The sequence below is a fragment of the Lynx canadensis genome, chromosome A3 (assembly GCF_007474595.2).
Source record: "Lynx canadensis isolate LIC74 chromosome A3, mLynCan4.pri.v2, whole genome shotgun sequence".
Taxonomy (NCBI): Eukaryota; Metazoa; Chordata; class Mammalia; order Carnivora; family Felidae; genus Lynx; species Lynx canadensis.
In genome coordinates, this window is record NC_044305.1 from 90,474,000 (window position 1) to 90,488,537 (window position 14,538).

Consider the following 14,538-nt stretch of genomic DNA (forward strand, 5'->3'; position numbering starts at 1 on the left):
AGGCTGTGGCAGAATATGGGAGTACTTAACCAAAGGAATAAAGAAACTAATGATAAGAACACAGGTAGGAGGACAGAGAGTGGCATGGAAGGATGTAGCCAAGAAAAGAATTGAGCTGATAGACTCTTGATGTGCTTGGCTGTGTTGAGAAGAGGTTTACAGGTCTAGGTGAGAATTTGGGAGATGAAATTGAGACAGAGAAAGATAAAGCAATGATATAATCCAGGAAAAACAGAAAGCTGTCCCAGAAAGGAAGTGTTATCATGGCACATTATATGACTCAGCTGTGAATAACATTATATATCAATGATAACATAAACAATATATAAATATAGATTTAACCAAAAATTGAAATATAACTATATTGTAAAGATCAGTACATGATAAGTGTGTGTGTGTGTGTGTGTGTGTGTGTGTGTGTGTGAGCCAGTTATTACACTATCATGTCTCAGCTTCAAACCCACCCTTCCACACTCTGCTCTGTGATGCTGGGGTGCCACTCTGCGAACCACATTTCTCCCTTGCTGGTTCTGTGTGAGGCTCTGTCAGCAGGGGAGCTATGGTGACAGTGCGGAGCTGGAAGAGGAAAGAGCTACACCTTATCATCTGCTTCTTTCTGTCTCAGTGTTCATTCATTCATTCAGCTATTCAACAAAGATTTATTGAGTGACTATTGTGTGCCAAGCACTGTTCCAGGTGTTTAGGACTTGTCTGATGATGTCACTGCCTCTGTAGAGCTTAGCTTCCAGTACAGAGAGATAATAAACAGTTTATGTAATAAATAAATTACATAGTATTGTAAGGAAAAAGAACAAAACAGAGTAAGAGTGGTTGGGAGTGTATGGGTGAGGAGTATTACAATTTTAAATAGGGTAGTCAGGGTAGACTTCTTTGGGAAGAAGGCATTTGAGTAAAGACTTGGCCTTACAACAAGAGCAGGTCTGGCATGTTCAGAGACTGGTGCAGAGGTCAGTGGGCTGCAGGGAGAGGGGGAAAGCAATGGGAATGCTGAAAATGGCTTTGGAAGAAGGGAATGGAGGTGAGGAGAGTTTTGACAGAAGACTGCTTTTCTTTGTTAGAAGTCATACATGATCATTTCATGTTTTAAACCATGAACATGTATAACCATTTTTGAAAATAAGTTTATTTATTTATTTTGAGAGAGAGAGAGAGAGAGAGAGGCAAAGAGAGAGGGAGAGAGAGAATCCCAAGCAGGCTCCATGCTCTCAGTGCAGAGCCTAACATCAGGCTTGATCTCAAGAGCTGTGAGATCATGATCTGAGCTGAAATCAAGAGTCAGACACTTAACTGACTGAGCCACCCAGATGCCCCTAAACATATATAACCTTGATAAAAATAAAAATAAAAATTTAAAATGATGAATCACAAAATGTGGTATCCTGAATTGGATCCCAGAACAGAAAAAGGACATTCATGGAAAAGCTGGTAAAATCCAAATAAAGTTACTCATAATATACTAATATGGTATGCTTAGTTTGGACAAACATACCAATTCTCTGGATGATCTTTGTAACTTTTCTGTAAATCTAAAATTATTCAGAAATAAAAAGTTTATTTAAAAAGACTAAAATAAACAGAAAACTTAATCAAGTGGTAAGATGCTGCCTTTTTCCTCCCCCAACTCCCAGCCCCATTCTCTTCCTTGGGTTTGAGCAGTTGGTTATCTACCTAGTAGGAGGATGTGATTTACCTGTGGTCTTGGGCTGATCCCCAGATGGAGGGAAAAAAGCCAGCAGGGAAGATTTTGTGGCTCCCATCTGTGGAGCCTCCAGTCCACAGATCCTTGGTGGATGACATTCAGAAGCTGAGAAGCAGAAACCAGGACAGAGGCATGAAACCAGGACAGAAAAAACATGAAAGTTCAACTCTCTTAAGCTTTTAAGAAAGCAGAGTACCGAAAATGTCTTCATAGGACTTCACTTCTTGCTTAATCCCTGTCTCTAGTGAGCTGTAAAGCTGAAGGAGTGGTTTTAGAGTAGAAATAATTCCAGACCCTCGATTCAATAGCTTTTTCCTTGCTTCAAAACTTCCTAAAACTTTTTGGTGGGAGCACCTGTTTAGGTGGTGATGTGAAGTTATTGCCTTATGTCTGTGCTTTCCATGTATACTTTTATGTTATTCGGTATATGAATTACTAGAAAGTTGCTTAAACTTTTTCTAGACAATTATTTAATGTTAACAACAACAACAACAACAACAACAAACTTAAGTTTTAGTGCCAATGCTCGGAGACTTGTGTCAGCCGTCTACTCAGCCCCCTGGGGAATCTTTTTCTAGTATTAAGGAAACCCTTTTCTGTTCATGCTTATTCCACATATTTTATTTTTAGCCACAATACCTTTCCTCTCTCTAGTGCTTATACCTTTGGAACTAAAAGCCAGGAAGGAAAGTGTGTTATATGCTATTTTTATTTTCTGTCCCACCACATACCATCCATAAGAGGGAGCAGGACGATCCTTAAATTGGGATGAAAGAGAAAATGAGAGGGAGGAAAAAAAAAAAAGGACATTTCAACATATTTTCCAGCCACTTGTAGTCCACCCTTCTGGCATTCAGGAATCTGCCTGTTAGTTTTCTGGAATTGTGAGCAGCTAAGTGATGATGAGCAATTAGCACTCAGAAGTTTGTTTTGATTTTACATGTTTTCTTCATACCTCTTAAAAATTACATAAGAAATAAAAATTCATTGCAGAAAAACTTTTTGAAAAAGACAAAATATTGAAATAACCAAAAAAAATCACTTGGACTCTCAGAAGTAATCACCCTGTGCAACATGGCCACCAATCACTCAATGCAAGAAATAAATACACGTAGAGACAGAAACAAGATATAAAGCACGGGAAACGTGTGAACCTTCAGCTCCAGAAGCTCCTGAGACTCAGTGCTTGTGGCTTGGTGGTTTTATGTTTTGCCCATGGATGATCATCGCCATCACACTGACCTTCTCTATTGGAGGTTGTGGTTGTAAGTGACAGATGTGCAACTAACATTTATTTATGCAAAAGTGAATAGACACCAGATGTCTGCTCAGGTTGCATAAGTTTGACAACCGGCTCTTTCCTGGTCTTTAGCATATTACCTAAACTTTTATTTTTTTATTTATTATTTTTTAATGTTTTATTTACTTTTGAGAGAGAGAGAGAAAATGAGAGAACGAGTGGGGGAGGGGCAGAGAGAGAGGGAGACACAACAGAATCTGAAGCATGCCCCAGGCTCTGAGCTGTCAGCACAGAGCCTGACGCAGGGCTAGAACCCACAAACTGTGGGTTCATGACCTGACCTGAAGTCGGACGCTTAACTGACTGAGCCACCCAGGTTCCCCTATTACCTAACCTTTTAAAGTCTGTGTTACCTCTTCTAGAAAATGGTACCCATCTTCTCATAAAGCTGTCACAGAGTTTGAATGAAATAAAGTGCATGCCTGATGCATAGTAACCACTCTGTAAATGACATCTGGTATCAGCAGTAATTGAATAGTATCTGGTCTCCGGAGGAGTGGGGAAGGTGTGTTGCCAGTATGTTATTACTAGAGAAAGTTGGAAGGCAGAAAACAAGGAGTGAGGCAGGATGTACACCCCCTCACGAATCCCACCCTGAGCTGCCGCACGCATTGCTGGTGTGGACAGTCATGCGGCTGACATCCTCCTCCACCGAGAGCTTCCAGGGAGTGTCCACAGTGCCCCCAGTGACTATTTCTTGACCCCCAGGCAGGCCCCTATAGACAGAGTCCAGGAAAACTCCAAACTTTATGAGTCATGAAGGGAGGTTTTGCCATAGATTCTCTGGGGAGCTGAGAGCTCTGTGGGTTGAGACAGTGGTTTTAGATGTGCTGGGGTAAAATGAATCCTCCAAGTCGCCTCTGAGAGTTCAGAGCTGCTCTTTCTACAGAGGGTACCCTTAAACGTTGCATTTGTGTCCATGTCCATCTTTTTGTCTTTTTTAGTCAAATCCATTTGGCAGGTGGTATTTAGGGTCTAGTTCATAAGATATGTCATGAAAAGCCAAAATCTGGCAAAAACCTCTTCAGAAATAATTAATCTCTAGTCTACAGTTCTTCAACTGTTCTTATTAAACAGCCAAAGTTTCTTAATGGGATAGTTATTGAAACACGGCCTGGGCCACTCTGGTCTGCAGGGCCGATTCATGTCAATGTCTCAACCAGAATTTGTAATCCTCTCTGGCTTGCGATGGTCTAGGTTGAAAATATAGCCTCGAGGGGCACCTGGGTGGCTCAGTCAGTTAAGCGTCCGACTTCAGCTCAGGTCATGATCTCTCCGCTGGTGAGTTCAAGCCCCGTGTTGGACTATGTGCTGACAGCTCAGAGCCTGGAGCCTGCTTTCGATTATGTGTCTTCCTCTCTCTGCCCCTCCCCCGCTCGTGCTCTCTCAAAAATAAATAAACATTTAAAAAAAAGTAAAAAAAGAAAAGAAAATATAGCCTCCAAAAGGATGTGCTGTTTCTCATCACGGCCCGTGTTCAGGTTGGCGAGGCCATAAGGTGATTTCTTGTCGCCCAGGTAAAGCTGACACCTGTGTGAATCGTGGGCTTGTGATCCAAGCAGACAGGTTTTTCCTAAGTATGGCTAACTGAGTCACAAACGATAGCACCCCACCCAACCCATTTGTGTTTTTTTCCTACCAAAATAAAAATCTCCATTAAAACCAAACAGCAATTAAACAATTTCTAATCTTCACCATACATACAAGGCAACCTGCAATTTAGAGCAAGATTTAAAGAGACAGACACATCTCTTAGTTCTTTTCCCACCAGTCCGCTTCAATAGCTGGGAATCTTTGTTTAATCTGACTCCAGGTCTTTCTCTGTGTCTGAGAAAAACACCTTGCATCTTCTGTGGCTTCTCCATGTCCCAGTTGCAACTTTGGGAGCCCAGATCAGTGCCATTAACGTTGTAATTTAAAGCTTTTGGGAGGCCCAGGCTCTCTCTGTGTGAGACAGTTATCAGTCCTCATTAGCAAACCACTCATTCCCCCTTTGTTGCTCGGTGTAATAGAGAAAGCAGCTTCCTGTTCCTGGTGACTTGGCAAAACTGAACAGAGAGACAGATAATAGCCATGGCAGGTGTGCACAGCAGGGTCCTTCCCAAACCTCCTGCTGTGGGGTCCTTTTACAATCAGGAGTCATTGGTTTCCCTTTTCAGAGGGGCTGGTCTGCTTTGCCTCATCACAGGGCAGAGAGTAGGTCAATGATTAAATTAGTTGGAATGCAGCAGATCTTCCTGCTCTCAAAAGTTTCCAGACCACTTCTACCACAGCCATATTAATTTCAGGAAATTAATTTTCACTTTTATCTAAGAAGCACACACATAGCATCAAAAGTTAAACAATGCCAAAAGCCTCATCAGAAAAACAGCTGTCTCCTGCCCCATTTCCTCAAACTATTTTTTAGTGTTTTTTTTCTTTATAATTTTTTTCTCTATATTATTTCTGTGTACTATGCATATACTGTTGGTCTGAGTTGTGAATTTTTGACGTATCCATTGACTTTCTCATAGTTTAAATGAGCTTTCTTGTTTTCACCTCCACTTTCCACTCTTCTTTCTGCCAATATTGTAATTTTTGGTTAAATCCATTTTCAATATTTATGTAAATACTGTTCATTCATTGTAAAGCTATGGATTATATTGTAATTACACTCCCTTTCTTGTAAACTTTTTAGTATCATTAGGGTTAATAATGCCCAATCCTGTTGCTTAAATGTCTTGGTTCCAATCTTAACATGATTGTTCACATAGCTAAATGTATCAGATAACTTACCAGGTAACTTCAGATAACTTTCCCACTTCTGTCGTCTTGCTCCAAGCTGACTTGTCACTCTCTGGGCCAGCTGAACGGCTGTGGCTCTGGAACTTCCTGTCATCATCCTGGAAATCCCCCTTGACTCTCACCTGTGTTTGATCCCATTTCCTGAATCCCATGTCTTTCTCTTTTTTGGTGTATTAACTCCCTCATTTTCAAGGATCACATTCTCAAATAGCTTCCTGTAAAAAAAAATGCATGGGAGAAAAGTCTTTTGAGATTTTCAAGCCTGAATTTTTCTTTATCCTCACCTTTGGTAGTTAATTCATCTGGGTATAGAATTGTAGATTCAAAATGATTTTTTCCTTAGAATTTTGAAACATTGTTGCATGCTTTCTAGCTTCCTCTATTACAGCTGAGAAATGGCCATTCTTATTGCAAGTTATTTTGATGTAACCTTTTTTTTTCCTCCTTAGTAACCCCTATTTTTCCCTGGTGTTTTGAAATGTTATCATAATATGGAGTGTATTCTTTGTGCTGGCATTTCATGGGCACTTTTAATATAGAAACTCAAGTCTTTTTGTACTAAAATTTTTTCTTGAATTATTTGTTTGAATTTTGTTCCTTTCTCATTTTTGTTTTCTAGTTACAGAGTTATTTTTTTTTCCTTTATAGAATTCTCATTAATTCTTATTGGACTCCCTGAATTGGTCCTTTAATTTTCTGTCATTCTTGCTCCTCTGTCCTAGTTTCCAGCTCATTCTCTCTCTCTTTGTTGTTTTGTCCTATTTACTGAAAGACTCCCTTGAATTTTTCCACTTCTCCTATTGGTTCCCCCAACCCTCCAAACCTTGATTATTGCATATTTAATTTTCAAGTACCCTTATACTTTTCCTGCTTCTCCTCCCCTTTCTATAAGCTCCCTCTTCTTATTATCTCTCCAAAGATTGAATACAGTTTTTGCCCTTAAAGTGTTTTTCTTCTTGATCTTTTTCTCTAAGTCTTTTTTCCTGTGAATTTGTTCTGTTCTTTGTTTTTCACCTTTGGGGTCTTTTTCTTTTTCTTTTGTTAAGTTTATTTATTTATTTTGAGGGAGAGAGAGAGAGAGAGAGAGAGAGAGAGAATGTGCATGTCCCCAAGAGCTTGAGCTAGTGGGGCAGGCAGGGGCAGAGAGAGGGAAAGGGAGAATCCAAACAGATTCCATGCTGTCAGCACAGAGCCTGACTTGGGGCCCAAACCCATGAACCATGAGATCATGACATGAACTGAAACCAAGAATTGGATACTCAATCGACTGAGCCACCCAGGCACCCCTTGGGGTCATTTTCATTGTGGATTCTTAGCTGCTAATTAATGTTCAAACCAATTATTAAAATGCTGGTGGGGGACTCTGAGTGCATGTTAGGGTTTTCTTCTGGTGATCTTTACTGTAGGACAGTGGTTCTCAATAGGGATAGTTCCTAGGGACATTTTGAAAGTTGTGAGGATTTTTAGTTGTCATAGTTATTGGGGGACTATGGCATAATAAGAAATATATATGTATTTGGTCTTTTCCCCTGGTTTCTGACAGAGTTCCTAGAGCTCTTGTAATTTCGTGAGTAACAGAAGTGCTAGGAGTATCTTATATAGAGTTCCTAAATGCCTTGACTTATTTCCTGGTGATAGAAACATCTTTTATTCTAACGAGACATGTCTTGTTGGGTTCCTGGACAGAATGGGAGCTGGTCATCAGAAAGACCAAGTCATGATTAGAAGCTTGGGACTTTCAGGGGCGCCTGGGTGGCTCAATTAAGCATCTTGACTCTGGCTTCGGCTCAGGTCATGATCTCATGGTTTCGTGGGTTTGAGCCATGCCTCAGGCTCTGCACTGGCAGTGTGGAGCTGCTTGGGATTCTCTCTCTCCCTCTCTCTCTCTGTCCCTCTCCTATCTGCACTATCTCTGTCTTACCCAAAATGAATAAATAAGCTTTGGAAAAAAAAAAAAAAGAGAAGCTTGGGACTTTCAGCCCTACTTACTATCTTCTGGGAAGGGGTATGGGGCTAGAGATTGAGTTAATAATCAAACATGCCTACATATTGAAGCCTCCATAGAAATTCCTAAACTATAGTGTGTTGAGTGCTTCTGGGTTGGTGAGCATATTGAGGTATTGGGAGTGTCATGCACCCCAGACTGCACAGGGACAGAAGCTCCTGTGCTCAGGACCTTTTAGACCTCACTTTAGGTACCTCTTCCTCTTGTTGTTCATCTGTATTCTTTATCATATCTTTTATAATACACTGGTAAATGTAAGCAAAATTTTCTCTGAGTTTTGTAAACTATTAGAGAAAATTGTCGAACCTGAGAGGGGGTTGTGGGAAGCTCAGTTTATAACTGGTTGGTCAAAAGTACAGGTGGACAACCTGGGACTTATGATTGGTGTCCGAAATGGGGGCAGTGTTGTGGGACTGAGCCCTTAATCTGTGGAGTCTGTGTTAACTCTGGGTAGTTAGTATCAAAATTGAATTGTAGAACGCTCAATTGATGCTTACCTGGAAAGCTAGAGAATTTGACACATTTGGTGTTAGAAGCATTGCAAGTGTAGAGGAATTAATTTTCCTTTAAAGGTCTGCTAGTATCTAGTATGTGGGGGTGAGGCACGCTAATTGGCTTGTAGGACAGTGCCATACAACAAAGATTTCCATTGGTTAAGGATTGAATAGGACATCCAGTTAAAATCAAATTTCAGATACACAAAAATGTATTTTTTGTATGTATGTCTCAAATCTTGCTTTTTTACCTGGCACCCCTATCTGTGTTCTGTTTTACTTTTGATGTCCTCCTGGGCAGTTACATAGGTAAAAACTGTTTTTAATGATTTGATCTAGAATATATAAACATAAATTTTTTTTGCATGGATTTAATATACCCTGAAATTTCTATAGATTTGCATTTCTAAGAATGAAACTACCATGTAAATTAAGGGGACACCGGACTTTGTTTTGTTAAAACTTAACCAAGAGCTGTTCACCATTTAGAATGATATATCATTGACAACAGCCCTGCTTGTGATCAAATATGCTGATATTAGTCTGCAAGCAGTTGCCTTACTCATGGGAATTTCAAATATTTTAATTTAGACCTTATTTCAAGATGGCAAATATAAAAAACACGACAGGGGTGGCTGGGTGGCTCAGTTGGTTAAGCATCCAACTTTGGCTCAGGTCATGATCTCACAGTTTGTGGGTTCAAGCCCCACATCAGGTTCTGTGCTGACAGCTCAGAGCCTGGAGCCTGCTTTGGATTGCCCCTTCCCCACTCGCCCCTCTCTCTCTGCCCCTTCCCCGCTTACACTGTCTCTCTTCTCTCTCTCTCTCTCTCTCAAAAAATAAATGTTAAAAATTATAAAATTCACACCAAAATATAATGAAAGGAGTGTCAACAAAATTCAGCTGAATATTGTGTAACTTATCTTAAATTCAAACTTATTCATTGTAAAAAGATGAAAACGTCTAACTATTATGTCTTCCAGGGTGCTCATGTGCTTTCACAGTGAAACACAGTTATTATATCATAAGTTACTTTCCTTCTGTTTCTTTGTAAAGGCACTATAATGGCTTTTTAAAAATTATGTGTAGGTTGATTATCTTAACTGTGAATTTCACTTCAGATTGTAAGGGGGATATTTCAAAATATTTATTTTAAAAATAAATGCACCCATGGCATGGTCAAATCTCAAAATTATTATGCTTCATGAAATAAGCTGGACAAAAAGTATATACATATGATTCCATTTTAAGAAAATTCCCAAAAATGAAAACTAACCTATAGTAACAGAAAGAAGATCAATGATGGCCTGGGGATGGGGGGCAGTGAGACAGGGAATGACAGGAGGGGTATTACCAAGGGGCATGAGGAAACTTTTGGAGAGATGGATATGTTCAACATCTTGATTATAGTGATGGTTTCATGAGTGGATGCATATGTCAAAACTCTCTAAATGTATACCCTAAATGTGAGCAGTTTATTGCATGTCAATTATACCTCAATTAAAAAAAAAGGTGTTGAGTCTGATTGAGTTGAGGCCAACTGTCATAGGGTGATGAGGCAACGATGGAACTCTTACACTGAGGCATTTCCGAATGTCAGTATCTGTAGGATCTGTAGGTCTTTCTCCAAGCGTGATTCAATTCTCCTGTTCAAGATGTTTTATTTTCCTTCCTGGGGGCTATGAATCTGGCTGCCAGCCTTCTTGGAACTAAGTAGGGGAAGGGCAAAGAGGTCTCACCATTCAGTTGTAGACTTTTATTTCATCCCTTGTTTTATTTTTTTTTTTTAACGTGTATTCATTTCTTGAGAGAGAGAGAGACAGAGCGTGAGTTGGGAGTAGCAGAGAGAGAGGGAGACACAGAATCTGAAGCAAACTCCAGGCGCTGAACTGACAGCACAGAGCCCGACATGGGGCTTGAACTCACAAACCATGAGATCATGACCTAAGCTGAAGTCAGCTGCTTAACTGACTGATCCACCCAGGTGCCCCTATTTCATACCTTGTTTTTAAGCCACCTCATCATCTCACCTTCTGCTCTGCCCGCTGTCCCCTCTTACTTCTGTCAATATTCCTCTAGAATACACACTTTAAATATGCTCAGATAAAACAATTATAAAAAAAGAAAAGGTTTTCTGGCAATCGTTTATTAGACAACTCTTGGATGAAAGAATTGATTGCTTATTAAGTGAGATCAGGACAGATGTTTGGGGCAGGGGGGTGGCATTTTAACCTTTTGTGGAGGAAGTCAATAAGACAACCTGCTCTCCTACAGGCAACCCCTTGCTGCCACGACAATGCCAGGTAGGATGTGGCAATTCAGATGTCATCACATCTGGACACCAGCAACTAAAGGGCCAGGACCTAGAAAGGATTGAGGTCACACAGTGCTTACATTGCTGGTGAAACTTTGAGGTGTTCTCAGAAAGGCTCTGGACAGAGATTATCATGAGGGTTGCCGGTTTCTGGGGGTCAACCTGCAGGCAGCATTCCCTGGGTGCTCCCAGCAGGAACTCCCCATTCTTTGTGGAGGCAGTGGACCTTCGGCCATTTAAGTTTTTTTTTTTTTTTTTTTATGTTTATTAAACAGAGAGACAAGAGTGTGAGCAGGGGAGGGGCAGAGAGAGAGAGAGGGAGGCACAGAATTTGAAGCAGCTCCAGGCTCTGAGCTGTCAGCACAGAGCCTGATGTGGGGCTCAAACCCATGAACCGTGAGATCATGACCTGAGCCGAAGTCAGATGCTTAACCGACTGAACCATCCAGAGGCCCCGCTTCTGCCATTAAAATAGTGGCTACCATTTGATGAGCACTTACTCCGTGCCAGGCCCTGTGCTAGGCACTTTTCATAAATTATTTCAGTGATTTCACAACAGTCCTTTTGTTTTTATCCTATTTCACAGATGAGGCAACTGAGATTCAAATAAGCTTGATAACGTGCCTAAAGTCACTGAGCTGGAGATTCCACCAGCATCCAGATACTATTTCCTCAAGAACTCCTGCGATGAGGATTTTAAGTAGAACTTGGGAAATTGAGGGAAAACTCTTTGGGTTTATCCTTACCAGGACCGTGTGAGGAGAGCAGGTGTGCACAGGCCACCGTGAAGTGGGGAACCACTTGGTCCCCTGCCTGAAGTATAGGGGGACAGTATTGTTATTTTTTTTAATTAAACAATTTTTAATTCCAGTGTAGTTAACAGTGTTATACTTGTTTTAGGTGTACAATATGGTGATTCAGCAGTTCTATACATTACTCACTGCTCATCATGATAAGTGTACTCTTAATCCTCTTTACCTTTCACCCATCCCCCACCCACCTCTCCTTTGGTATCCATCAGTTTGTTCTCTATCGGTAAGAGTCTGTTTTTGGGTTCTCTCTTTCCCTCTCTTTGTTCATTTGTTTTGTTTCTTAAATTCCACATATGAGTGAAATTATATGGTATTTGTCTTTCTCTGACTGGCTTATTTCACTTAGCATTATACTTTCCAGGTCCATCCATGTTGTTGCAAATGGCAGGATTTCATTCTTTTTGTGGCTGAATAATATTCCGTTATATATGTAGACCACACCTTCTTTACCTACTCATCTATCCGTGGACATAGGGGGGACAGTATTCTCAGTAGGTCATCATGTCTATGACATTGTGGGCATGCTGTCAGGAGACCCACGTTCAAGTCCCTACTCTGCTACTAGCTCACTTTGTGACTTTGAGTGGTTGCTGATCTCTCACTGGACACTGAAGCTCCATGGCCTCATCTCTTAATGTGGAGGATTTGACTGGACAAGTCTAAAGTTCCACTAAGCTATAAAGTGCTGGGATTCCACCCCCAGCAGGTTTTGGTGGTGGAGGGGCCTTGGATGGTCTCCTCTGCAAATGGACTCCATGGCCTAGTGTCTCCATGATGGTTCACTGAGGCCCGACAAGGGAAGCTGGCTGAGGTTTCCACCAGCCCATAAGTGACAGCATGGCAGCCATCCTCTCCAGTGACTCACTAGCGGCTACCCATGACTATTACCTATTACCCGTGCCACCTAGGTTCCACGTCTAGTAAGCGCTCCTGCGGAAGTGTACAGTATCCTGGGGAAGCCATCCCTCACCACCCCCGTCTACCCAAGGCTTGCCACTGGTGGGTAAGCTTGTCTTTTGGGAAGTCCACTCTCCTGTTCCTGGCTATGGTGTTGGAGTCCCCAAAATGCTCAGAATCTCTCCAGGCCTCCAGCGGCATGGTCACCTGTGACTTGGCTCTGGAAGCCATGAGGAAGAGGCCCAGTGGCCGGCATGGCAAAGCCAAGGTCCCAGTCCTGAGTGGCCACCTCCAGGCTTCGGGAGGCACTGGGCTCATCAGAGCCCCTCCCCTCCCCTTCCCTCCCTTCCCCGTAGACCAGACAGACTCCAGCAAGCAGAAGCAGTTGGGTTCTTTGGTATCAAAATAGCAAAACACCAAAAAGGAAGTTGAGAGAACCCCACTACTATCCAAGCCACACGCAAGCCTTCTTGGCAACCTGTAACCGTGTGCCTTGCACCAAGTGGACAATGAACTATAAGCAGTCAGTAATAAATAAACAAACAAATAAATAAATAAAAGCAAATAAATAAAATGCTGGGATTCCATGTGCTTTCTTTCCCAGAGGTGTTTGTATGGTGGAACAAAAGGACTTGGCTGTAGTCAGAGAGAGGAATTTTGCGGATCAGGGGATCTCTCCCAGTGCTCTGAACTCAATCATCTTGAGTTGCTGCCTGCCCATGGGCCACCCTCTCCCGTGCCAGGTGGCGGCAGCAGACGGGTTAAGTAGCACGCCTTGCCTTGCTCCAGGAGGAGCGGCTGTAAGGACTTAATCATGTTTCAGCTCTGCGGCAGCTGTGACTCACTGTCGATTATGTAAGCTCCCAGGAACAGGCCGCATTGCATACATGCTGGCAGCCGTGGACCTCTCCCATCCGAGTCACTATTTTTTTTTTTTTAATCCTTTTGGATACAAGCTTCTTTGAATTCTTTGGAATGGAAACGGAAGCATTATTGGTGAACAGGCAGAGCGGGAATTGTCCATCAATTGGGGAGAACCCAGCCCTCTGAGGGAAGCTGGGATTTGAATGTGGAATCCCTGAGCCTTGATCTTGCATTGTCAAACCCCGAGTTACCACCGTCCTTGCCTCCCCCATCCCTTGTAGTCCACCTCCCCTCCCCAGCTGCCCCCTAGGTAGCCAGGAGCCTCAGGCAGAAAAATGAGGCCCAGAGAAGGGACTGCCCTGGGGACTTGGAGGGACTAAATGTGTGTGTTTGTATGTGTGTGTGTGTGGGGGGGGGGAGGCAGGGGGTGAACAGGAATAAGTGTCAGGATTCTGCAGCTGCAGCAATGACCACAGCAATGCTTCTGTGTGGGAAATGATAGAAACCCATTTCTCCAATTCCTTCAATCAGAGGGCACACCTCCACCTCAGCTGTCACTCCAAGGGACAGCTGTAACTTAGATTTAAGCTTTCTCCCCATCTCTATTGCCTGACATCTCCACTGTCAAACATTCATTCTACTGCCAGGTTTATTTCCTCCTGTGTCCCTCCACCATCCAGAAGCTCGCCTCCCAGGCTGTGCTCCACATTACTCCCTACAAACTACAAAATGCACTGAACCCATCACTCTTCCACAGTCTTTTGTTTTGCAAATCTCCTGAATGCAAGAGTCTGTCCTTACTGCCTTCACTACTTCATCTCCCATTCGTGTCCCACTCTATAGAGCAATGACCTGTCGGTCTGATCCCTGGTGACCTTCTCATGCCCAATCCCAGGGCCTTTTTTTAGTCCTCATCCAATTAACCTCTTAGCAACATGTGACATGCTGACCAGCTGCTCCCTCTTCTGTCTCCCCCCTTGGCTTCTGTGACCCATCTCTTTACTCCTCTGTCTACCTCTCAGAAATAATCACCTCCTTCCCAGTTTCTCTCTCACCATTTTCTCTTCCTTGGTCTAGATTCCACCCGTGTGTTGGCAAACATGCATTTGTACGTAGGCAGGTATTGATTCCCTTGCTTAACACAGCACGTGCCATATTGAAAACATTTATTAGCCATTGACTTCTAGATAGTTTACCCCCTCATACATGGAGAAGACAATAGCCAAGAAACCTAGGCTATTTTCTTAACTGGGATCCAAGTGATGGAGTTAGAATAAGTCCCTGATTTCTCTCGCCTGTTTTATCACTGCCCATATAGTCTCTCAAATGTTGCTCATCTTCAGTCCCT